The sequence below is a fragment of the Mirounga leonina genome, unplaced genomic scaffold, assembly GCF_011800145.1.
Source record: "Mirounga leonina isolate KUSES-001 unplaced genomic scaffold, KU_Mleo_1.0 Mir_126, whole genome shotgun sequence".
In the NCBI taxonomy this organism is placed as follows: domain Eukaryota; kingdom Metazoa; phylum Chordata; class Mammalia; order Carnivora; family Phocidae; genus Mirounga; species Mirounga leonina.
This window is the reverse complement of record NW_023270314.1, coordinates 8,896,858-8,921,198: the sequence shown is the minus strand read 5'-3', so window position 1 is coordinate 8,921,198 and position 24,341 is coordinate 8,896,858. Positions and strand designations below refer to the sequence as shown.

Here is a 24,341-nt window from a genome sequence, read left to right as displayed (position 1 = left end):
TCAGTGTCCCAAACTCTTGATCAATAGTAGCCATAGGGTATTTCTGAGTCCGGAGAAGCTTGATCAATTTTCACTGTAAGTTCAATTTAACACTGGAGATTAATAATCCCTTCCCAATTTCATTAATAAACTCTACAAAATGACCATTGTGCCATATTTAATTTTTGATGGAAAATACCTTCAAGCAACAGCAATTTTTTCCCTAACATATACTCGTATATCTTTTTTTAATGTTTTTTGAATGTGATTCATTATGAGAAGCTTGTGCTGCAAGACAGAAATAAATAATCCACGGAGTAAAGCTGTTCTGGACAAAATGTATATCAGTCTTAGAGCAGAAGACTTTAGTTGTACTTGTTATAGTAATATTTACATTATTTTCATCATTAGATTTATAATGTGAAAATGAGTTATTTGAATAGTCACTAAACAATTATTTCTTTAAAATAATGTCGATTATAAACCCAAGCTATTTACTCATTGTTGAGATTAAACAGTAAAATAAACTCAGTCCTTTTAGTATTTTGAATTGTTTCACATCCAAGTGCAGTTTTAATTTTAATAATCCAATGTTATTGGGCAAAAATTTAGAAATAATAGTGCTAGAGGAAGGTCCACCAAGATAGCAATGTATGGAGGTAATGAGTAAGATGTAGTTTTGACTCTACAGTAAGATATGAAGACTCTGAGTATTCAGTATGACATGAAGATTACTTTGACATAGAAGTTTAAAAAGGTCAGAAAGCCAGTAAGACAGTGTACTTAATGTAACATTGCATTGAAAGAGAAGCAGGAAAAAGAGAGAATTATGTTGAGAGCACCACAAGGAAAGGTTTGAGAACTAGAAGAGAGACCTCATACCACCAGCTACTTAAACACTCACAAGGGTCCAGACACTGTTCTAACTGTTGTACACATAGCAATTTGTTTAATTCTCACAACCTTATGAACTATGTAGATATGTATTATTATTATTCCCATTTTATAGGTAAGGGAACTGAGGCTCAGAGAGGTCAAGTATCATGCCTAAAGTCACACAGCTAGTAATTGATAGGACCAGAGCTTTGTCCAGATAGTCTGGCTACAGAGCCCAATGATGTTAGCTCTTTCATTATATGTATTCACATATGCGACCATTTCAAATCCCATCAGTCTTTCTATATTGCCTGGTTCTTTAATTATAATAATTAAATTAATTATTTTAATTAATTAAATTACTATTACTGCTGATATATATATATATTCATGTGAATTCTTTTGGATTTGAAATGATGGTGAGAAAGCATATAAGTAGTAAATGTACAAAAGTTGGAGGGCATATGAAAATTGAAAGGAGGGGATCTTTGACTCATCTGCATTAAATTATTTTTTAATGGAATATTTTATTTAATAATGGTGGATGAATTTTTTTTTCAAAAATTAAATTCCTTGTTGACTAAGACAGAACATTGCTTTCAATTCCAGTTTTGGAAGCCTTAAATATTTGAAGTAAATAATTTCATTATCATTTATACAAATTCACCAGGAAAATATGCAAATCTCATTGAATATATATTAAAATTTGTTTTACTGATAATGAGATAATTATCCTATTAGTATGCAAGTGAATAAATACAAAATCAGATTTATACAGGCAAATGCCCCGCACTTGGAGTTGAAGGTTATCATAGGTCACTGTTTCCTAGTAAATGTTTCATAGTTTGGCTACCAGTCTGTATCAACCTTCTTTCAGTTTCAGAAGCATAGCATGCTCTTCTTGGCTTCTTTAAAGATAGCAAGTAGGAAAAAAAGCAAATATTTATTAAAACATATGTTCCAGGTACTATACTGAGGCTTTTATGAATGGCCTTGTGCAATTTTCTCAGTAAACCCTTGGAATGGATGTGGTTACTCTAGAGGTTAAGGGGGGTTAAGTCATTTAGCTAAAGGTTGCACAGCTTTTAAGTGAGGGGCAGAGGTGAGATTCAACAGCAAACACTGGCACAGCAGAGCCCATGACCTCAAGTCAGAGTGACTTTGCCCATTATGTGAAATTCCTTCCCACTCCCATTCCCTCTTACCTGTTGGGAATATTATTATTCACTAAAAAAAAAAAAATTTTCACTTTCACTCCTGTGCCTGAAATCTGTCTTCTCCAGTTAGAATAAGGTAACATCTCATGAATCTGTATTGTAGCAGTTGTCACTTTGTAGTTCAGTCCCTTTCTGAGCCCCTCATGGGTTTTGGGTAACATTGAAGATAGGGCTTTGTCTCATCTTTGTATTACTACTGCCTCACTTAATCTTAAGCACAAGACTGTGTCAGTTTTTATTTGTTGCATGAATTGGTAATTAATTATTAATTATTCAAACTATAAACTTTCATGCCTATTATTTTTTGTGCAATTAAGTAAACATATTCTTGGGTACTCTTTTTATAGTTGTTTTTTAAATACATAAAAACCACATGAATGCATTCTAATTGTACAAGATTAAAACAAAAGAGCAATACAATGTGAAAAATTTCTTTTACTCTCCTCCATACCTTCCCATCATATTTATCCTCCTCACAGATAAAATTATCAATATTTGGTGTGTATCAATCCAGCCATTTTTCCTCTACATTTCCATAGAGTTTGATTTTTTTCTTTTCATGCACAGAAATGCATTCTGTTCTCAGACTCATTTCTACAAATTAGTCTGGGGAGCTTTATTCCATTGTTTCTAATTTTTTACTATTATAATCAAGACTGCCATGAGATCCTTGAGTGGTCTTTTGTTGTGCATACAAGTATTTTTATAGGATAGATACCTGCAAGTGGAATTTTGGGTTCACAGGGTATAAATTTTTTGATAAATAATACAAATTGTATTCCAAAAGCTTTACCATTTTAGCCCTCCATCAACCATGTATGAGAGGGTTTAGTCCCCTCCATGATGATGAATTGTATGCATTTTTTAAGTTTTTGACAGTTTGAGAGTTTTGACAAGTTGCTACAGTGCTAGTTAATTTGCTCATCTTTTCCTACACATTTGCTATTTGTATTTTTTCTTCTGTGAATTATTACCTGATTAAAAAAAAGGATTAAAAACCTAACAGAAAAAGGGCAAGATATTTTTCCTACTATATTTTCCTATATATTTTGGATGTATTAGGATATTAATTATTTTTGTAGCATACATTTTTACAGTATTTTTCTCTTAACACTATGTCATTTTTTTTTACTTTGTGATGTATTACATCATTCAGAGGTGTTTAATTTATATGTCTAGTCATCCCTTTTATAACTTCCTAGTTCTCTGATTCTGTCTCACTTAGAAGCACTTCTCTATCTGAAGATTTTGAAAATATTGCATTTTTTAAAACGTTATTTTGTTTTTACATCTATCTACTCAGCCCTTCCTCCTCTAATTTTTTTGTATAGAATGGAGTAGGGGGTCTAATTTTCTTTCACAATAATACATTTTTTTAAAAGATTTAATTATTTATTTTAGAGAGAGAGAGAGAGAGAGAGAGAGAGAGGAGGAGGGAAGGGTAAAGGGAGAGAGAGAATCTCAAGCAGACGCCCTCGCTGAGCACGGAGCCTGACACGGGGCTCAATTTCATGACCCTGAGATTATGACTTGAGCCGAAATCAAGCATCAGATTCTTAACTGACTGAGCCACCAGGAACCCCTCACATTAATACATTTTTAAACAATTATTTCCATCTTACTTAAAAGGAGTTCCTTATTCATACATTTGAAATGATATGTTTATCTTAATGTAAGTGGTCATATGTTAGGGAATTGATTTGACTCTGTTTAATTGGTTCTTTGTTCTTTTCTGAGTTCCTGTCATATTTTTCTAATTAGTTTATTTAGCTTTATACTATGTTGTAGTTGAAAAAGTTTTCTCTTGTTCTTGTTCAAAATCTTACGTCTTTTCTCTTCAATACATATTTTAGAATCAGTTTGACAAAGCCCATTTAAAATTCCTGCTGTAGTTATGAATCGATATGCATTGTATTTATAAATTAATTTTTAAAGAATTAACACCTTTTCAAATATAAGCTTTCAATATTAAGACATGCTACTTCTCCCCATTTATTCAGGTCCCTAAGTCAAGCTTTATGATTTTATGTACATGAATTCTGGTAACGTTATATTATTTCCTCATTTTTTATGGTATGTGCTTCTATATATAGGAAATGGCACTGCTTCTGCACATATGTATTATGATTTTCATTGCTTGTGTATAAGGAATCAATCGTTTGCAAATGTCATTGTGTTATGACTCGAACTTTGAAATTAGTGATGAAAATGCCTACATTTTTGTTGTTGATGGATCTTGATGTTTGGTTTTGGTTTTTGTTTTGATAAAGCATTATTAGATTGGGTGACATAAAATGAACAAGATACATTCCTTGTCTTCAATGAATTCACAGTCTAGCAGGGATGATACAAGTAGGTAATTATATTCAGTATATAAGGGCTATGAATAAAATATTATGAAAGCATTGGGAAATAAAGAATTAATGAAGCTTAGGAAGATTATGGAGGACATCATATGGGAAACAATATTAGAAGATTGAGTTTACTATGAAAATCTATTAAACGTTTAAAAGTAGGAGAATGAGAGTAGGAAGAGTGTAAGCTAGAGGATGGACATCTGCGGGAGAGCTGTTATGATAATCATGACTCGTGCTGCAACTTGAGTAAAGCAGGGATTGAGGAAGAGTGGAATTAGCAGCTAGAGAAGGTAGAACTCTTACTGAAGGCATTTGTTAACTTAAAATATGTGAGAGAAACTGAAAATCTAGAAGATTTGCAACAGGAAGTATAATAACCACTGGATTTGAATATTTAAAACTATTAATATGCTCTGAGTAAAATTTTAAGCTATAAAAGGGTGTATCATTGGATCATGGACTTGTGTAGTATTTTGTTTGAATATTCAAGGGGCGCCTGGGTGGCTCAGTTGGTTAAGCATCTGCCTTCAGCTCAGGTCATGATCTCAGGGTCCTGGGATAGAGTCCTGCGTCCGGGCTCCCTGCTCTGCAGGAAGCCTGCTTCTCCCTCTCCTTCTGCCCCTCCCACTTGTACTCTCTCTTGCTCGCTCTGTTTCTCTCAAATAATATAAATAAGATTTTTTTTAAAGAAAATATTCAAAATACATGAAAATTATTTGGAAAATTTATTCATATTCAAAAAAATTCAGAGATAAGTTACCATCATCATCATCATCTTTGCTCTGGGCAGTTACTGCACTGATTTATGTATTTAGTGACCATTTTCCTGGAACATTCAGTTATGGAGAACACATGCCAATTTGTTGCATTATTAATATCCTAACTTTTTTTTGGCCTGCATTACATATTTTAAAAATTTCTGTTATAGGCTATTCAATTAAGGATCCAATCACTTAAAAAGCCTTAACAAGGGCACATTATTATAATTTAGTTTAAAAACTTTGTTAAGGAATAAAATAGCAGTTATTTCATTTAAAATATTAGTGTTATATTAACAACAAATATAAGGGCCTGTATCTGGAGATTATGAATGTCACAACTAGAAGTGCTCTAAGTATTGGTGAGCAGTCATAGGTAGTGCTTAATATGTGTCTGATGCATATGGGAGTAAAAAAAATTAATGCATACAGGGCGCCTGGGTGGCTCAGTTGGTTGGGCGACTACCTTCGGCTCAGGTCATGATCCTGGAGTCCCGGGATCGAGTCCCGCATCGGGCTTCCTGCTCAGCAGGGAGTCTGCTTCTCCCTCTGACCCTCCTCCCTCTCATGCTCTCTGTCTCTCATTCTCTCTGTCTCAAATAAATAAATAAAATCTTTAAAAAAAAATTAATGCATACATTTTTATCTACTTGCTTCAGAGTTTATAAATCTAAGATACATTAGGAAAACTGGAAATTCAGTTTATGAACCAGTGAAAATATAATGGCTCATGAAGAAGCAAATTATGAGAACATCCAAAATCTACTCTTACATGTTGTTTCTATTTCTGAGCCCTGCTTTCGGGACTAGTAACAACATTGTTAAGATAACCTTAGCAGTGTTTACAAATTGAGTGGTAGTAATCTGATCCTTGTGGAACTTCTTCCATTATGGTTTTATTAGTAGTTCTTCTATGTGTGGTACACACACACACACACACACACACACAGGAATATTACTCAGCCATCAAAAAGAATGAAATCTTGCCATTTGCAATGATGTGGATGGAACTATAGGGTATTATGCTAAGTGAAATAGGCAGAAAAAGACAAATACCATATGATTTCACCTCTATGTGGAACTTAAGAAACAAAACAGATGAACATAGGGGAAGGGAAGGAAAAATAAAATAGGATAAAAGCAGAGAGGGAGGAAAACCATAGGAAACTCTTAACTCTAGGGAACAAACTGAGGATTGCTGGAGGGGAGGTGGGCAAAGGATGGGTAACTGGATAATGGGCATTAAGGAGGGCACTTGTAATGAGCACTGGGTGCTATATGCAACTGATGAATCACTAAATTCTACCCCTGAAACTAATAATACAATATATGTTAACTAACTTGAATTTAAATAAAATCTTAAAAAAAGTTCTTCTATGTCTTCTTGATTGCTCTCCTGTACCTTGTTTAAAGTTACTCTTGCAAAACATGTGTTGATCTTTCTTCAGTCAATGCAGAAAATAGCATGATGTGCCTGAAAAGCAATTCCATCCTGATCAGACTAGATGAAGAGCAGCTTTTCATACTTTGATGGCTAGTTGTTTAAAGGTAATGTGCTGGGCCTTTCATAGATGAAATTGAGAAGGAATGACTTAGACATACTTTGCGAGAAATAGGTAGCAGGCTGGACTTTTTGTCTTGATTTCCCACTGCGTTCCAGAGATAACAGGACTACTTCACTTCCGCTGAACACTGCTATGCAAAACCTGGTTAAGGATCCTGGGTCCTTCTGATACTGTCTTCTGCTTTATAAATTCTCATTTTATGAAGGATGTTTCGTTTTGGAATTCTTTATTCAATCCCTACCTTTTCCCTTTTCCCTTATTTAAAGTACTGTAAAAAAAAGCATCAACATTTTTCTTTCTTTCTTGTGGTTTATAATGGAATCGTGAGAGTTATTAATAATAATAGAATACTGATTAAAGTGTATTTTATATTGTACTCACTGAGCAAGGAGAGAAGGATGATTCTCTAGTTGTTGTATTAGGCTCATTTGGGAGAAGTATCCATGTATGATTATATTCTTATTTATCTTGTGTTAAGCCACCAGAATGTGTGTGCAAGAGGATTATAATTAAATATTTATGCAATCCTGAAAGTGATAAAATTGTTTATTGCAAAATAAGATTTATTGTTGGTTCTATGCTTCCAGTCTTCTGCCATTGACCAAAAGCTATTAAAATTAGCTTGTAGTTATCCTCTCAGCCTTTCTAGCCAGTGCAGGTATTTCCACGCTACGAGGAGTGACTCAGAGTGAGTCCATTTAGGGGCTTCATGGCCATCCCTGCAAAATCACAACATTCTTCACCTCTCTGAGGCTGAGGATTCTAATTATCTATTTGTCATCATCAGCTAATGCTTCTCTTGAGATATACAAAAAATCACCTTAGAACCCTCTCATTTTACACCTTTCTGCATGCAATTATTTTAAAATTCATATCCCAAAGACCTCTAAATTAGTCTTAGTTTATGCAACACTTTGCCACCAATAAATGTTAAAAATACTTTGAGAGCATTTTCAGGACATTTTACTATAATGAGCTCAGTGTCTTCAGCTTTCTTCCTATGATAACCCAGTAAAAGCCTGAAGTATATTCTTGAATTTTCAAGCTAGACTGTTCCTGCAAGCATACACTGGTTTGCTCAAGGTTAAAGTAAGGTAACACATTCTGTTGCACTTTATTTTAGAAATCAGTTGAGGTTGGAGTCACAGATGTTATCCTTAGGATAAGGACTTGGGGGGAGCTACCATCTGAGGGACTTCTGAGAAGTACAATCCTCCTGAAGAATTAGGGGGAATGCCTATGGCTCTTGAGGAGGCAAACTTTCTTGGAAACTGAAGTACTGCCTTAAAGGCAAATTTGTAACCTTCCACTGCCAAATTTACGTTTCACCTCTGTAGGTAAAAATGTTTTAATGTTAGTGCCTAATGTCTGACAGTGTTGAGTAGAAGATGGGAAAGAGATATTTTGACATCATTCTGTAGGTTTGCTCCATTTTCATGGCAAGGAGCTTGCACTCTTGAGTTACAAAAGTATGGGTGATATTTGTAGGTTACATGGATTTGCCATTCTTTTTAAAGATTAAATAGTCTAAATTTCCAAATGCAAGTACAAAGTTGTTTGAATAAATATATATATATATTTATGTTCTTTAGTATCTCACACGTTAAAAATAATTTTTATAATTCACACTGTAGTTATTACTGTCTGGTCATATTTAACACCAACTGTGATTCTTTTATTTCTCTAAGAGTTTTGAAACCTAAGCCTGAGATTTCATAAGAATTTGCTCTAGGCTCTCTGACCTTCCCAAGAATTCACAAATAATTTACTTAGGCAGATGTCCCTTCAGAATATCCATTTATACCACCAATTTTCCTTGAATAGATATTTATGAGGCGTACTTTTGAAATAAAGGCCTGAATATTCCTCTGATCTGGGATTCCTGAACTGAGGTAGTTTTATCTTAGTGTTTCTCCTTTCATGAATCTGAGTTATCCCTCCTGCAGCTTGCTGGAAAGCATTTGCATATTCAAGTGCAAATGAGCATGCTCTTTGAGCATGCTCTGAAAGGCCACCTGCATCAGAATCCCCTGAAATATTTTATTAAAAATTGCATATTCCGCAGACTGCCTGGAAATCTGCATTCTATGACTCACTGCATGTGATTCCAATACACACAACAATGTGAAAACCACTGCTTTTGAGTCCCAGAGGGCAGTTATGGCATCAGGTTAGGCAGGCATGTACTTGTTTGAGGCTGAGAGGTCTTAGACTAGGCATCCGTAACATCAGGAAGCATGGTTTTCTCTGGATCCTAACGTCAAGAGCTGACCATTCAACAGTCAGGATGTCAGGGAATCAGTTATAAGTACTCAAAAACATTTTTTTATTCTTACTATTAAATATGTTTCTGTTTCAGATATTCCACCTGACAGCTGTAAAGAAACCTCATAATTTGGGTGTCTCAGAAATCTTCCCAAGCATGGGAAAGTACTGGCAGGTTCTCACGTAATTAGGAGGTGTTTTTATGTTCAAATGAGTAGACTGGTACATATCAATCAAGTATATGCATATTGATCTGCAAGGTATACAGTATTTTTCCCTGGTCAAAGGCATGGCAGAATTTTCTTGCAAATTAATCTGGCCTCTACACCTGGAATAATCTGCAAATCTATTGATAATGAAGGTAGGCAAGAACAATTGAGCTATCTCAAACAAGTGTTAACTGAGGGATATCTTCAGGTTTTTGTTTTTGTTTAAGACTTTATTTATTTATTTATGTGTCAGAGAGAGAGAGAGAGCACAAGCAGAGGGAGCGACAGGCAGAGCAGGCAGAGGGAGAAGCAGGCTCCCCGCTGAACAGGGAGCCCTGATGCTGGACTCTATCCCAGGACCCTGGGATCATGACCGGGGCAGAAGGCAGACGCTTAACTGACGGAGCCACCCAGGCGTCCCAGCCTTCAGGTTTTGTGGTTACTCTGTGATGTTCTTCGAGGGAATCAGAAACCAAGAAAGATGAAGGAAAGAAAAGAAAAGTAAATAGGTTCCTTCAGCAAGGAGTATGTGATAAGAAAGAAGAAAATGAGAATTTTGAAGTAGGCTCAGTGTGTGGAAAAATTAAACGAATCCTGGCATTTGGCTTGTTAATGTAAAGGCCTAATTTTCACAACGAGCTATACATACTCTGGCTCCCAAAAAGCCTCCTTTCATTTTTATTGTGATAAATTATAAAGAAGTCTTTAAAATGAGGACTGTATGAATATAAGTATTAATACTGGTTTTCTGTTAGAGTAATTACTTACTGTTTAAGGTTATTTTATAATAGTTTCTCACCTTAGAACAGAGATCCAAAGGGACCTTTCTGATAGTCATCTTTCTTAATAAACATGCTCATCAACCAATGATAAAGTAAGAGCTGCTCCTGTGTTTCTCCCAGAACTCAGAAAGTCTGTTTTGGACTTCAACAGTTATTTATGTAAAGAGCATACCTTTACCTTGGTAAAGAAACTTGGATAAAGGTAATGCAAAATAGGCATTTTACAGTAGTTTCTACTTGCCATGAAAATATAGAAGATTCCATTTTTATATTTGAGGAGGCAATAATTTGGGGAAGAGGGGAAAGGAAAAGAAATTTAGTTCTAACATTTTGTGCAATGAAGGTGAGTGATTAATTCAAATTAACACACATTCTTGCTTATGAGGCAAATCTTAAAGCCTTTGGGAGATGATTCGAAATACATGATGTTCTCCCTTAAGTGCATGCAATTTGAACTAGTCTGTGTGGAATGCTTCAAATGCCCGTATGTGGAATGGAGTACCAGTAAAGAGGCCTTCACTATTTTGGATGTAAGAAAACATCAGATTAGGAAAACCTGGCTTGTTACAACTGTGCCAAAGCCTTCTTTAATGTTATTTAAAGATATGAACACAGGCCAACTCAGAAGCTAAGAAGCAGTGCTGGGACCTACGGAGTCAGACCGCACTTGAATCTCAGATCATGCTCTTCCTTCCTAAACTAGGAATGGCCTGGAGTGCCTTTGTCTGGAGCCTCCAAAGGAAGGTAGGCAGAGGTTTCCGGTTGCTTAGCTGTTTTACCTAATTAGGATGAGGATTAAACAGAAGTTCAGTGTCAACTCTCCAGGTCACCAGGTGGTTATGCTAACTGAAAAAGGTGAAAATAGGGTTTGTAATAAGAAAGAAAATGTTAGTCTAGCAGTCTATATGTGACAAACTCAAGTAAGACTAATAGGCCCCGAAGAGAATAATGATTGGGCATCAGAGAGTTTTATGTGGATGCTAACTTAAACACACGCTAAATTAGTGGAGGGTTCTTGGGAGTGCTATCAGAAATGCCAAAGTAGAAAGGACTGCAGGTGAAAAGTGGTTGGTTTTGCATTCCCCATGTGCAAATGTATTGGAAGTTAATTGCGTAAACTGGGGGCAGATCATGAATTTTATTCATGCCAGATTGAGGGAAATGTCACTTCTCCCTTTTCCACCAATAGTGAGACTAGAATTATTACAGAAATATAGTTACTGTGCAGAGCAATTAGGCCCCTTGCCTCCTAGCTTACTAGATTTTTTTCATTTCCATCTTTGTAGAGTTTCTTCGGTTTCCTATCCATTTTTTAAATGTCACTGCATTCTCTCGAATTTTGACATTGATAGACTATCAGTTATTTCTCAGAGTATGTACACAGAGCTGAGAAATCCATATGAAAATTTGTGTCTCAATAAATGCTAAAGTAACGCGTAGGGTATTTCAATAAATCATATATACAGTATGACCATTAATGAGTTTGTTTACCAATAGGTAAATGATAGATACATGAATCGAAAGGTGGATGGCAAACAACAAAGACAGACCCATGATACTTTATTTCATGCTATGATGGACTTACTATCTTTGGATTCAGAAAGATTATTTTGTCATGCTTATTTTCATATGAGAAAAGAAATACAGAACTTTGAAATTCAAGAATCATAGCTGATGTTTAGTTAAAAGAAATTCAAATTATTTTTCTTAGTGAAAGGAAGGTACTACTGAGATAAATATTTTACACACATGGATTACATACTAAATAATTATCACATGTAACAATAGAGGGTTGCAAGGGTTTGATGAAGAAATTTTCAAATATTCACTTTCTTCAAAGATATGCCGAATTAAAAGGAAGGTAGAAACATGTTCTTTATTTGTTAGTCTGTATTTCATCATAAAAATGCATAGAAACTAGTAGGAAAATATTTCAATAGTTACTTACCTGTTTGTGCTATTATCATTGATTATCTATTTTTCATTGCAGGTAAGTTAATCAGTTTATTAAGTGCATATACATGATATTAAAATGAACTGTGAGTTCTCCTTATCCTTAGCAGATAAGTGATGTGAGAGCATCTTTCACAAACAGGCAAAACGGAACTAATGAAAAGAATGAGAAGCACTTCAAAGTGCTTTTAGTGGGGTGACTTTATTTTAATTTTTGATGCTCATTAGTACGAATAATTCACAAATGGAAAATTCTGTAATACAAAGTTGGTCAGCACTCTCTTCCAGTTTTATAGTAACAGCTTTTTACATTTGAAAACACATGGAGTTTACAAATATATGTAGATAGAGATGGAGTGGTGATCCCAAATGGCTTATCCATAATGCAAGTTTCTTTATTCAACAAGTATTTAATAAACACTTACTATGTACCAGGCAGTGTTACAAGACACAAGAGTGAATAATAGTGAACAAAAGAGCCAAAGTCTACCCCCACCCCCAAAAAAGAGCGAAAGTTCCTGTTTCATAGAGCTTGCAATGTAGAATGATTGCAGTCAGATTATCATTCAAACAAATATATCTTAGATGGTGACATTTTTACAATAAATAAATAGAGCAAAGAATGAGAGTGTTTGGAGAAGGGGCACAGAGAAGGAATTTATTTTAAATATGGCGGTGAGGGAAGCTCTCACTTTCCCGTTGACATTTGAGCAGTGAGTGACCTAAAAGAAGTAAATAAGGGAGCTATCTAGGAGTAGAGCATTCCAGACAGAGGAATAGCAAGTGCAAAGGCCCTGAGGTGGAAGGTACTTGGCATGTTCAAGAGAAAGAAAATAGATGGATGTGGCTCTAATGGAGTGATAAGGGGCAAAGCAGGATGAGATGAGTTTAGAGAGGTAACAGAGTACTGATCATGTAAGGCCTTTTATTATAATTGATTTAATTTGTACTTCTCTGATAGTCAGTGACATTGAGAATCTTTTCATGTGTTTATTTGCCATCTGTATATCTTTTGTGAAGTATCTATTCAAATCTTTTGTCCATTTTTAAAAATTTGGGTTGTCTTATTATGGACGTATAAGAATTCTTTAAATATTCTGAGACACCCCAGTATTCAGATATACGTTTTGCAAAATTTTCTCCAGGTTTGTGGTTTGCCTTTTTATTTTCTTGACTGGTCTCTCAAAATCAAAAAGTTTTTAATCTTGAAGAGCTCAATTTTATTAATTTTTTCTTTCATAGTATGTGCTTTTTATGCCTTATTTAAGATATCTCTGCTAAATCCCATAGTACAAAGTTTTTCTTCTATGTTTTTGGCCAGAAGTCTGGTAATTTTAGCTCTTTTATGTAAGTCTGTGATCCATGTTTAGTTAATTTTTGTGATTGATGTAAGGTAGGGGTTATTAGGTTTAGCTGTTTTCATGCAGATATTTTAGCACCGTTTGGTATAAAGACTTCATTTTCCTCTGACTTTCCATGACAGTTTTGTCGAAAATCAGTTGACTGTGTAAGTTATACATCTATTTTTTGGACTCTGTAGTCTGTTCCATTGATTTATAAGTCTACTGCTATGCCAATACCACGCTATCTTATTACCGTAGCTTTACAATAAGTCTTTTAGGGTTTTGGTTGAGATTACTTTAAGAATATAAATCAATTTGGAGAGAATTGTCATCTTGATAGCCATGTCTGTGGCTTAGCTCCTCTTTTGTTCAGGTCTTTTAAATTTTTCCTTTGCTATGCTTTGTAGTTTTCAGTGTGCAGATCTTACACATCTCTTAATAAATTTATTCCTGCATATTTTATCTTTTAGTTATTATAAATAAAGTTGTTTCTTAAATTTTGCACTTGAGTTGTTAGTTGCATAATTATATACACACACACACATCATGGATTGATGAACCATGGCCCACGTGCCAGGCACTAGCTTTTGTGAATGAGGTTTCATTGGAACATAGCCAGGCCCATTTACTTACATATTGTCTATGGTTGCTTTTCCACTACAAAGGTAGAATTTTGCAACAGAGACTGTGTGGCCTGCAAGCCTGAAATATTTACCGTCTGGCCCTTTGAGAAAGAGAACACCAACCCCTCATATCTAGAAATATACTTGAGTTTTCTTATTCACCTTATGCCTGAAACCTTGCCAAATTTGCTTATTATTTCTTATAGTTTTCAAATAGTTTCTTTAGGGTTTTCTACAAACATTTAATGTCTTTTAGAAAAAACAATAGTATTACTTCTTCCTTTCCAATATTTATGCTTTTTATTTCCCTATCTTCATAAAACAATTTTGAAATGCTCTCTACTATACGATTGTATGGCTATGTATGTCATAATTAAACATATTTATATTATTGGAAATTGAGGATGTTTCAAACTTTCCCTTATGAATAATTCTTTTTTTTTTTTAAAGATTTTATTTATTTATTTGACAGAGAAAGACACAGTGAGAGAGGGACAAGTAGGCGGAGTGGGAGAAGAAGCAGGCTTCCCGTGAAGCAGGGAGCCTGATGTGGGGCTCAATCCCAGGACCCTGGGATCATGACCTGAGCCGAAGGCAGACGCTTAACGACTGAGCCACCCAGGCGCCCCACTTATGAATAATTCTAAAGAAAATTTTTGTGCATGCAGTTTTTCATTATTGGTTGTTTACTAAGATACATTTTTGGAACTTTGATTATTGAGTCCATGATTGTAAACATGGTTAATAGCAGTGAAACCCATGGTCAAGTTGCCACTAAAGATGGGCGCATTTCTCTCAAGAAGAATAGAGTGTTTTCTAGCATGGCTAATCTTAAAATTGACGTTATTTATTTTATTTTTTATATTATTCTGTTCTCTAGACCAAAATAAGCTTACGTAATACTTATTTTGTAAAAAGTAAATTGTTCCCTCTTCCCTAATTTTTAGTTTATGAAATTATAGTGGTTAAGATCATCAACTCTAGATTTAATATGAATGTTAGTCCTAGCTTCAACAAAAATGTAACCTTGAACAAGTTACTGACTTCTATCCTTAATTTCCCCAACTACAAAATGTGTATAAATGAGTACCTATATCAGAGCTTTATTTTGAATATTAAATGAGATTATGTAATAAACATTCTGTATAGTCTTGGGCCCAGTAAGTGCTTAATCAATATTTTCTGTTATTATATGACCTTCCATGACAGATCAGCATCTATCATGACATTCAGGAGACATAAGATATTGAACTGAGACTTTAGGGCTAGAAAAGTAGTTAATTCAGGATATGCCCAATTTCCCTTAGTTTCACCTCAGTTTAAAACGTATCATTCAGGATTGATTTTATTGGAAATGTATACCCATATACCCAAGTAAAAAATGTGTCCCCAAGTTTAATTCAAGTCCATTCTGATGAAGTTTTCAACTCTCAGTTTTCATTCCACTTTATCTTTCTCTATAACATACTCTTCCTTAGCTTTCTTTTGATAACTAATATCATTGTAATCTAGAATACTCCTTCCAATATACACCATGCAGTTTTAAGTGTGAAGGTTGCACATTAACATTAAATTTAGTCACTTTGATAATTAAGTGTATAAAGGAGGTGCAAATAAATCTGGATAAATGTAGCTTCATGATGTTGAAAGCAAGTAGCCTCTTAAAAACAACATTCATGTACAAAACACACTTTTTTATAGTTGTTAGAAATGCATGTATTTCATTTGTTCATTAAGTAAATGTTTATGAAGAACCCACTATACTGGTGTATTATATTAAACATATGAACTATAAAATTTAATAGGATACCCTCAAATGCCTTAGAATTTAGAGAGAGACCATAATCCCACAATTATCTAATGTAAGATTTTTATCTAATGTAATACATTGGTCTAAAGTATTTAAAGTTTTTATAATATAAATGTTAGGTGTTTTAAGAGCACATCTAAACACTGTTTTAATGGAAGAAGTGACCACTTCTGGATGATATGCTCACAATCTCCTACTGTTTCATGGAAGAAGTAGCAATTGAGAACTTAGGGTGACCTTTGAAAAACATGTGAAAGAAGGAAACAAGTAACATCACACAAATAATCACGTGATACCTACATCCAGGATTATCTGGTAATAGAGATCAAGCATTTTTTAAAACAAATTATGATATATTCTTTTTTTTTAGACTTTATTTATTTTTAAAATTTTAATTCCAGTGTAGTTAACATACAGTACTATATTAGTCAGGTGTACAATATAGTGAGTTAACAATTCCATATATTACTCAGTGCTCATCAAATGTGCTCTTAATTCCCTTCACCTATTCACCCATCTTCCTACCTACCTTCCCTCTGGTATCCATGTCTTTGTTCTCTATATTTAGGAGTCTGTTTTTTGGTTTCTCTTGTACTTTTTTTTTTCTTTGTTTCTTAAATTCCATGTAGCAGTGAAATCATATAGTGTTTTTCTCTCTCTGATTAACATTATACTCTCTAAATCTATCCATGTTGCAAATGACAAGATTTCATTCTTGTTTTATGGTTGATATAGATAGATGATAGATAGATATAGATATAGATATAGATATAGATATAGATATAGATGATATAGATAGAGATACCAGTTCTTCTTTATCCATTCATCTATCGATGGACACTTGGGCTGCTTGCTTCGATACTTTGGCATCTGTAAATAATGCTGTGATTAACATAGGGGTGAATATATCCCTAGTGTTTTTATATTCTTAGGGTAGATACCCAGTATGGTAGGGTAGTTCTATTTTTAACTTTTTGAGGAACCTCCATACTGTTCCACAGTGGCTGCACCAGTTTGCCTTCCCACCAACAGTGCATAAGGGTTCCTTTTTCTCCATCCTCGCCAACACTTGTTTCTTGAGTTTTTTATTTTAGCCATTCTGACAGGAGTGAGGTGATATCTCATTGTGGTTTTGATTTGCATTCCCCTGATGATGAGCAATGTTGAGCATCTTTCGTATGTCTCTTGTCCATCTGGATATTTAAAGAAATACCGGTTCATGTCTTAGGCCCATTTTAATTGAATTATTTGTAGGTTATTTGGTGGTGTTTTATCAGTTCTTTATATTTGCATACTAACCCTTTATCAGATACGTCATTTGCAAACATCCTCTCCAATTTGGTACATTATGTTTCAGTTTTGTTGGTTTCCTTCACTGTGCAGAAGCTTTTTATTTTCATATAGTTTCAATAGTTTATTTTTGTTTTTGTTTCCTTTGCCTCAGTAGACATATCTGGAAAGATATTTCAGCCAGTGTCAGAGAAGTTACTGCCTGTACTCTTTTAGGATTTTTATGGCTTCAGTTCTCACACTTAGGCCTTTAATCCATCTTGAGTTTATTTCTGTGCATGGTGTAGGAAAGTAGTCCAGTTTCATTCTTTTGCATGTTGTTGTCCAGTTTTCCCAACACCTTTTGTTGAAGAGACTGTCATTTTCCCATTGCATATCCTTACCTCCTTTATCAAGGATTAATTGACCATATACTTGTAGGTTTGTTTCTGGGCTTTCTACTCTGTTCCAGTGATCTATGTGTCTATTTTTGTACCAGTACAATACTGTCTTGATTATCAAAATTTTTTAATATAACTTGAAATCTGGAATTGTGATACATCTGGTTTTGCTTTCCTTTTTCAAGGTTGCTTTGGCTACTCAGGGTCTTTTGTAGTTCCATACAAATTTTAGGATTGTTCTAGTTTTGTGAAAAATTCTGTTGGTAGTTTGATAGGGATTGTATTAAATGTGTAGATTACTTTGGTAGTATAGATATTTTGACAATATTCTTCCAATTCATGAGCATGGAATGTTTTTTCATTTCTTTGTGTCATTTTCGATTTCTTTCATTAATTTTTATACTTTTCAGAGTACAGGTCTTTCACCTCTTTGGTTAAGTTCATTCCTGGGTATTTTATTTTATTTTATTTTATTTTTTGGTGCAATTGTAAATGAGATTGTTTTCTTGATTTCTCTTTCTGCTGCTTCATTATTAGTGTATAGAAATGCAACAGATTTCTGTACATTGATTTTGTATCCTGCAACCTTACTGAATTCGTTTATCACTTCTAGTAGTTTTTTGGTGGAATAGTATCATGTCATTTGCAAAAAATGAAAGTTTTACATCTGTCTTACCTATTTGGGTGCCTTTTACTTCTTTTTGTCGTCTGATTGTTGTGGCTAGGACCTTCAGGACTATGTTGAGTAAAAGTGGTGAGAGTGGACATCCTTGTCTTCTTGTTCTTGACCTTAGGGGAAAAGTTCTGTTTTTCCCCATTGAGTATGAGGTTAACTGTAGGTTTCTCATATAAGACCTTTATCATGTTGAAGTATATTCCCTCTAAACCTACTTTGTTGAGGGTTTTTATCATGAATGGATATTGTATTTGTCAAATGCTTTTTCTTCATCTATTGAAATGATCATATGGTTTTTATCCTTTCTCTTATTGATGTGATGTATCACATTGATTGATTTGTAAATATCAAACCACCCTTGCATCCTGGGAATAAATCCCACTTGATCATGGTGAATGATGTGTGTGTTGTGTGTGTAGTGTTTGTGTGTGTGTGTCTGTGTGGTTTGTTTGTTTGTTTTGTGAATGATGTTATTAATATATTGTTGGATTTGGTTTGCTAATATTTTGTTGAGGATTTTTGCCTCAGTGTTCATCAGAGATAATGGCCTGAGTCCTCTTTTTCTGGTTTTGGTATCAGGGTAATGCTGGCCTCGTAGAATTAATTTGGAAGTTTTCCTTTCTCTTCTATTTTTGGAAAAGTTTGAGAAGAATAGATATTAACTCTTCTTTAAATGTTTGACAGAATTCCCTTGTGAAACTGTCTGGTCCTGCACTTTTGTTTGTTGGGAATTTTTTAATTACTAATTCAATTTCATTGCTGGTAATCAGTCTGTTCAAATTTTTTATTTCTTCCTGCTTCAGTTTTAGTAGGTGATATGTTTCTGGGGTTTTATCTATGTCTTTTAGGTTGTCCAATTTGTTGACTTGTAGTTTTCCATAATAATCTCTTAGCATCCTTTGTATTTCTTGTTACCTTTCCTCTTTCATTTGTGATTTTGTTTATTTGAGTCTTCTTCCTCTCTCTCTCTTTCTTTCTTTCTTTCTTTCTTTCTTTCTTTCTTTCTTTCTTTCTTTCTTCCTTTCTTCCTTTCTTCCTTTCTTCCTTTCTTCCTTCCTTCTTTCCTGCCTTCCTTCCTTTTTTTTTTTTTTGGATGAGTCTAGCTAAACATTTATCAATTTTGTTCATCTTTTCAAAGAAACAGCTCCTGGTTTCATTGATCTATTTTTTTTCATTTATATATCATTTATTTCTTCTCTAATCTTTATTATTTCCTTCCTTCTGCTGGAGTTGGGTTTCATTTGTTCTTCTTTTTCTAGCTCCTTTAGGTATAAGATTAAGTTGTTTATTTGAGGTGTTTCGTGCTTCTTGATGTAGGCCTGTATTGCTATAAACTTCCCTCTTAGAATTGCTTTGGTTATATCCCAAAGGTTTTCAGAATGTCGTGTTTTGTTTTCTTTTGTTTCCATGTGCTTTTTTATTTCTTCTCTTATTTCCTGGCTGACCCATTCATTGTTTAGTAGCATGTTATTTAACCCCCATGTATTTGTGCTCTTTCCAGATTTTTTCTTGTGGTTGATTTCTAGTTTCATAGCACTGTGGTTAGACAAGATGCATGATATGACTTTGATCTTTTTAAATTTGTTGAGGCTTATTTTGTGGCCTAATATGTGATCTGTTCTGGAAAATGTTCTGTGTGCTCTTGAAAGGAATGTGTATTCTGCTGTTTTAGGATGGAATGTTCTGAATATATCTGTTAAATCCATCTGTCCTGTGTGTCATTCAAAGCCACTATTTCCTCACTGATTTTCTGTTTGGATGATCTGACCATTGATATGAGTGGAGGATTAAATCCCCTGCTATTATTGTAGTACTACTGATTAGTTTCTTTATGTTTGCCATTGACTTTTTTATGTATTTGGGTGTTCCCATGCTGGGTGCATAAATATTTAGAATTGTTGTCTTATTGTCGGATTGTCCCCTTTATGATTATATTGTGTCCTTTTTTGTCTCTTGTTACGATTTTAAAGTGTATTTTCTCTGACATAAGTATTGGTATCCCAGCTTTCTTTTCACTTCAGTTTGCAGGATAAATGTTTCTCCATCCACTCACTTTCAAACTGCATGTGTCTTTAGGGCTGAAATGAGTTTCTTGTAGGCAACATATAGATGGGTCTTGTGTTTTTTATCCATTCTGTCACCCTATGTCTTAATTGGAGCATTTAGTCCATTTACATTTATTTTGCTACTTATTTTATGGTTGTTTTTATAGTTCTTTTCTGATCCTTTCTTCTCTTGCTCTCTTCTCTCACAGTTTGCTGGTTTTCTTTAGTGATATACTTGGATTCCTCTCTCTTTATTTTTTGAAAATCTATTACTGATTTTTTATTTGTGCACCATGAGGTTTGTGTATAGCATCTTCTACATATAGCAGTCTATATGAAGTTGATGGTTGCTTATGTTTGAACCCATTTTTTACTCCTCCTCCCCACATTTTAGGTATATGGTGTCATACTTCACATCCTTTTATTTTGTGAGTCTCTTGATTGATTTTTACAGATATATCTATTTTTTATTGCTTTTGTGCTTCCTAATTTTCTTATTCTTACTTATGGTCTTTCCTTTCTACTCAGAGTCCCCCTTTAACATTTCTTGTAACTTTGGTTTAGTGGTCATGAACTCCTTTAGCTTTTGTTTGTCTGGCAAACTCTTTATCTCTCTTCTATTCTGAATGATAGCACTGCTAGTTAGAATATTCTTGGCTGCAGATTGTTTCCTTTCCATTGAATATATCATGCCACTTTCTATGGTCTTCAAAGTTTCCTCTAAAAAATCCACTGAAAGCCTTAAGGGGTTTCCCTTGTATGTAGCTGTCTTCTTTTCTCCTGCTACTTTTAAAATTCTGTTTATCACTACTTTTTGCCATTGTAATTACTAGGTATCTTGGTGTGGGACTCCTTGGGTTGATTTTGTTGGGGGGATTTGTGTGCCTCCTGGATCTAGATATCTATTTTCTTTCCCAGATTAGGGGAGTTTTAAGCTATTATTTCTTCAAAATAATTTTCTGCTCCCTTTTCTCTCTCTTTCTCTCCTGAGATCTGTATAATGTGAATGTTATTATGTTTTATGGAGTTGCTGAGTTCTCTAAGTCTATTTTCATTTCGCATAATTCTTTTTTTTATCTCACTTCTCAGCTTGATTACTTTCCATTACTCTGTCCTCCAGGTCACTAAATCTTTTTTCCATACCTTTGCTTCTTCTAACCTATTGATTTCATCTAGTGTATTTTTACTTTCATTTATTGTGTTCTTCATCTCAGATTGGTTCTTTTTTTTATCTCTTTGTTTAGGGTCTCACTGATGTCCTCCACTCTTTTCTCAAGTCCAGTGAGTATCTTTATGATCATTACTTTAAATTCTCTATCAGGCGTATTACTTATATCCATTTCACTTAGGTTTATTGCTGTGGTTTTGTCCTGTTCTTTCATTTGGGACATATTCCTCTTTCTCCTCATTTTGTCTTGTTCTCTCTATTACTGTGTGTTAGGAAGGTCAGATATGTCTCCAGCTCTTGAAAGTAATGGCCGTATGAAGAAGAGGTCCTGTAGTTCCCTGTAGTTCAGTGTCCTGTTCACCAGAACCTGGCACTTCAAGGATATCTCCTATGTGTGTTGCATGAACCCTGCTCTCCTGTCTTGGTTGCTTTTTCCTTCAGTCCAATCATCTTCAGTGGTTCACTTTGCCTGTTGTGGGCAGTGTTTGGTCTCTGTAGTGTTAGTAGACTGATTTTAACAAGGTGCATTTTGGTCTTTTGTGGGAGGGGGCCACTGCTCCTGCTGCCACCAAAACCAAGGCCTCACAAAGTGTGTGGGTCAGGAGGTGAGGTGTTGGCAAGGTTTGAGCCGGTCTTCTGGGGGTGGGGGCCTGCAGTGCTAGAATTGAGGCAAGTGTGCTGGAAAGAATGGATCCACCAAAGAGCAGGGGACAGGGCTTGGTGTAAGCAAGTTTTGGTAGTGAATGTCCATGCCCTGATCATTCCTGCAGGTGGCCCTGTGTTTATGCTGGGGAGCTGGGGAGGGAAATGGCATTTGCCTGCTCCTTTGTTCCTGGAGAAGCCCCTCAGGGAATCCTGCCCTTCTTGGACAAGCTCTGAGATTAGTAAATAACTCTCCCTCCTGTGTGCCTCAGCTATTTTTTAAACTGCTGGTTCTGTGGTTATCTCCACAGGCTCCTTATCCTGCTATATCTTTAAGGGTGGGGACTCAGATTGCTTTTGCCCTCTGGCTCTCCCAGAATGGAACCAGCTGATTTTTAAAAGTCCAGTCTTTAGGTCCTGGTGGTTGTAAGAACTCATGAAATTTAGCCCCTCTAGTTTTCAAAGACAAATATTATGGGGATTCTTCTTCCCCATGCTGGCTCCCTGGTGTGATAGTCTGTTTCTCCTGTCCATGCCAATGGCTCCCTCACCTCTGAATGGCCCAAGACCTGTTCAGCACCCTATCACATCTCTGTCCTTCCTACCCTCTTAGATGTAGCTTCTTTTCTCCCTTTAGTTGTAGAGCTTGTTCTGCCAGTTTTGGGGTCATTTTCTGGGTTGTTTACACTGATAAGAGTGTTATCTAGTTGTATCCATGGGATGAGGTGAGCTTAGGGTCCTCCTACGCCACCATCTTCCTTGACCTCTTTCCAACTCAAGTTTTTTAGCAGTCATTAGTATTTCACGATAATCTTCAAAGGGATCTCAAAATAAAGTGACTGCAACAAACACATGTAGAAGAGGAAGGTGGACATGAAGAGATAAGAATGAGAAATTTAAAATGATAGCATCTTTTTCAAATTTAGGTTTTAAGAAAGGAATTCCTTGCCATTATGAAAATCTGCTCCCAGTTTTGGATTAAGAAGCATGCTCAGATTTCAAGTCTCTGGATACATAGAGGATGTCCAAATTTCAGCTTTACCTAGTTAGAGTGATCTGCTACAATAGAAAGGCCATTTAAAAATATTTCCTTGGCTAACCAGTTTCATTTTTTATGTGATTCAGTTTTAAGCCATATTTATCTGAATATACTTTGCTATATATGGGAATTTAATGAAGATCTGGAAATACAGATTCCTCTCCCCATTAAGCCTCATTGAACTGGAGATCTTTTGGAATTTCTTATTGTTGGATTCATGCTTAGAGTATTATAGTGCATGCATTTCCTTTTTAACTGTTAATAATTCTTGTGGTCCTTTCTATATTGTATTTATGAGTCAACAGCAACTTGTGCTTTGATTAGGAAAAGTAAGAGAGGGTTTTGTGTGTGAGTGTATTCTAAAGTATGTATTATATAAGACTTTTTAATATATATTCTAAAATAGAAAATATATGTTTGGCTTCTTTAAAGCTGCTAGTGTGCTATTTCTCCTAATCTGCATGCCATAATTGAGGAGGTATAAGGAGGAAAAAACTGTTATAATCTCTTCTTTTTTTTGAAATATAGTATTCTCATAAAAGCCATTTACTGCAGAAAATTATTAAGTAATACTTATTTAATTGCCCAAACAAATTTAAGTATACTTAACCAACTCTGTCCTCCACAAATGGATTGTGTAATGTACCTAGCATGTGGTGAAAAAAAATCCACTGGTTTACACTTAGTAATTACCAAAACTTAATATCAATGATCATATTTTTATATTTAGTTAGAATCAACATTGTCTTTATCTACTTTTAATTTCCAAATGTCCCCTCTAAAGTCCTACACTGTTTTTCCATATTAGAAAATCCTAAAGAAAATGTTTCCTTCACTTGATAAAGTACAAGGAGTAAATAAGGTTGCCATCTATTTTTTCTTTTTAATACATGAAATGCTAATTTCCTTAAGCTTGTTTTATATTCTTGGGGACGGACGGCATGGAGAAACACACAGTGGGCTTTATATTGCCAGTCTGGAAGACTTGCATCACTTCTGCCTACTTTCCTCTGATAGAAATGAAATTACATGGTAAGACCTAATTTTGAAGGAATCAGATAAATGAGGTCTGGTCATGTTCTCAGGATGAAAAAAGAAAGGGATTTGGTCAAGAGCAAGCTGAGTACTCCACAGATACCAATTGAATATGCTACCAGAAATAGATGAGAGTGCTGGTTTCAACACAACATTCCCAGGACTTGTATTGGCATGGCCATTTTTTGTTTGTTTATTACACATTGTTTTTAAAGGATATTCAGCTGAAGGAAATGAAATACATATTCATTTCCACCTTAACAGCAACTGCCAGCAACCAAAAAGGAAGGAAGGAAGGAAGGAAGGAAGGAAGGAAGGAAGGAAGGAAG

General features: G+C 34.9%; 1 protein-coding gene across 1 annotated transcript in view; it reads left to right on the top strand.

The window, feature by feature from the left end:
- The window catches only part of TRHDE (thyrotropin releasing hormone degrading enzyme), a 363,215-nt gene that overhangs the window by 289,354 nt on the left and 49,520 nt on the right, over positions 1–24,341 (top strand). The gene's annotated exons all lie outside the window — the stretch shown is intronic.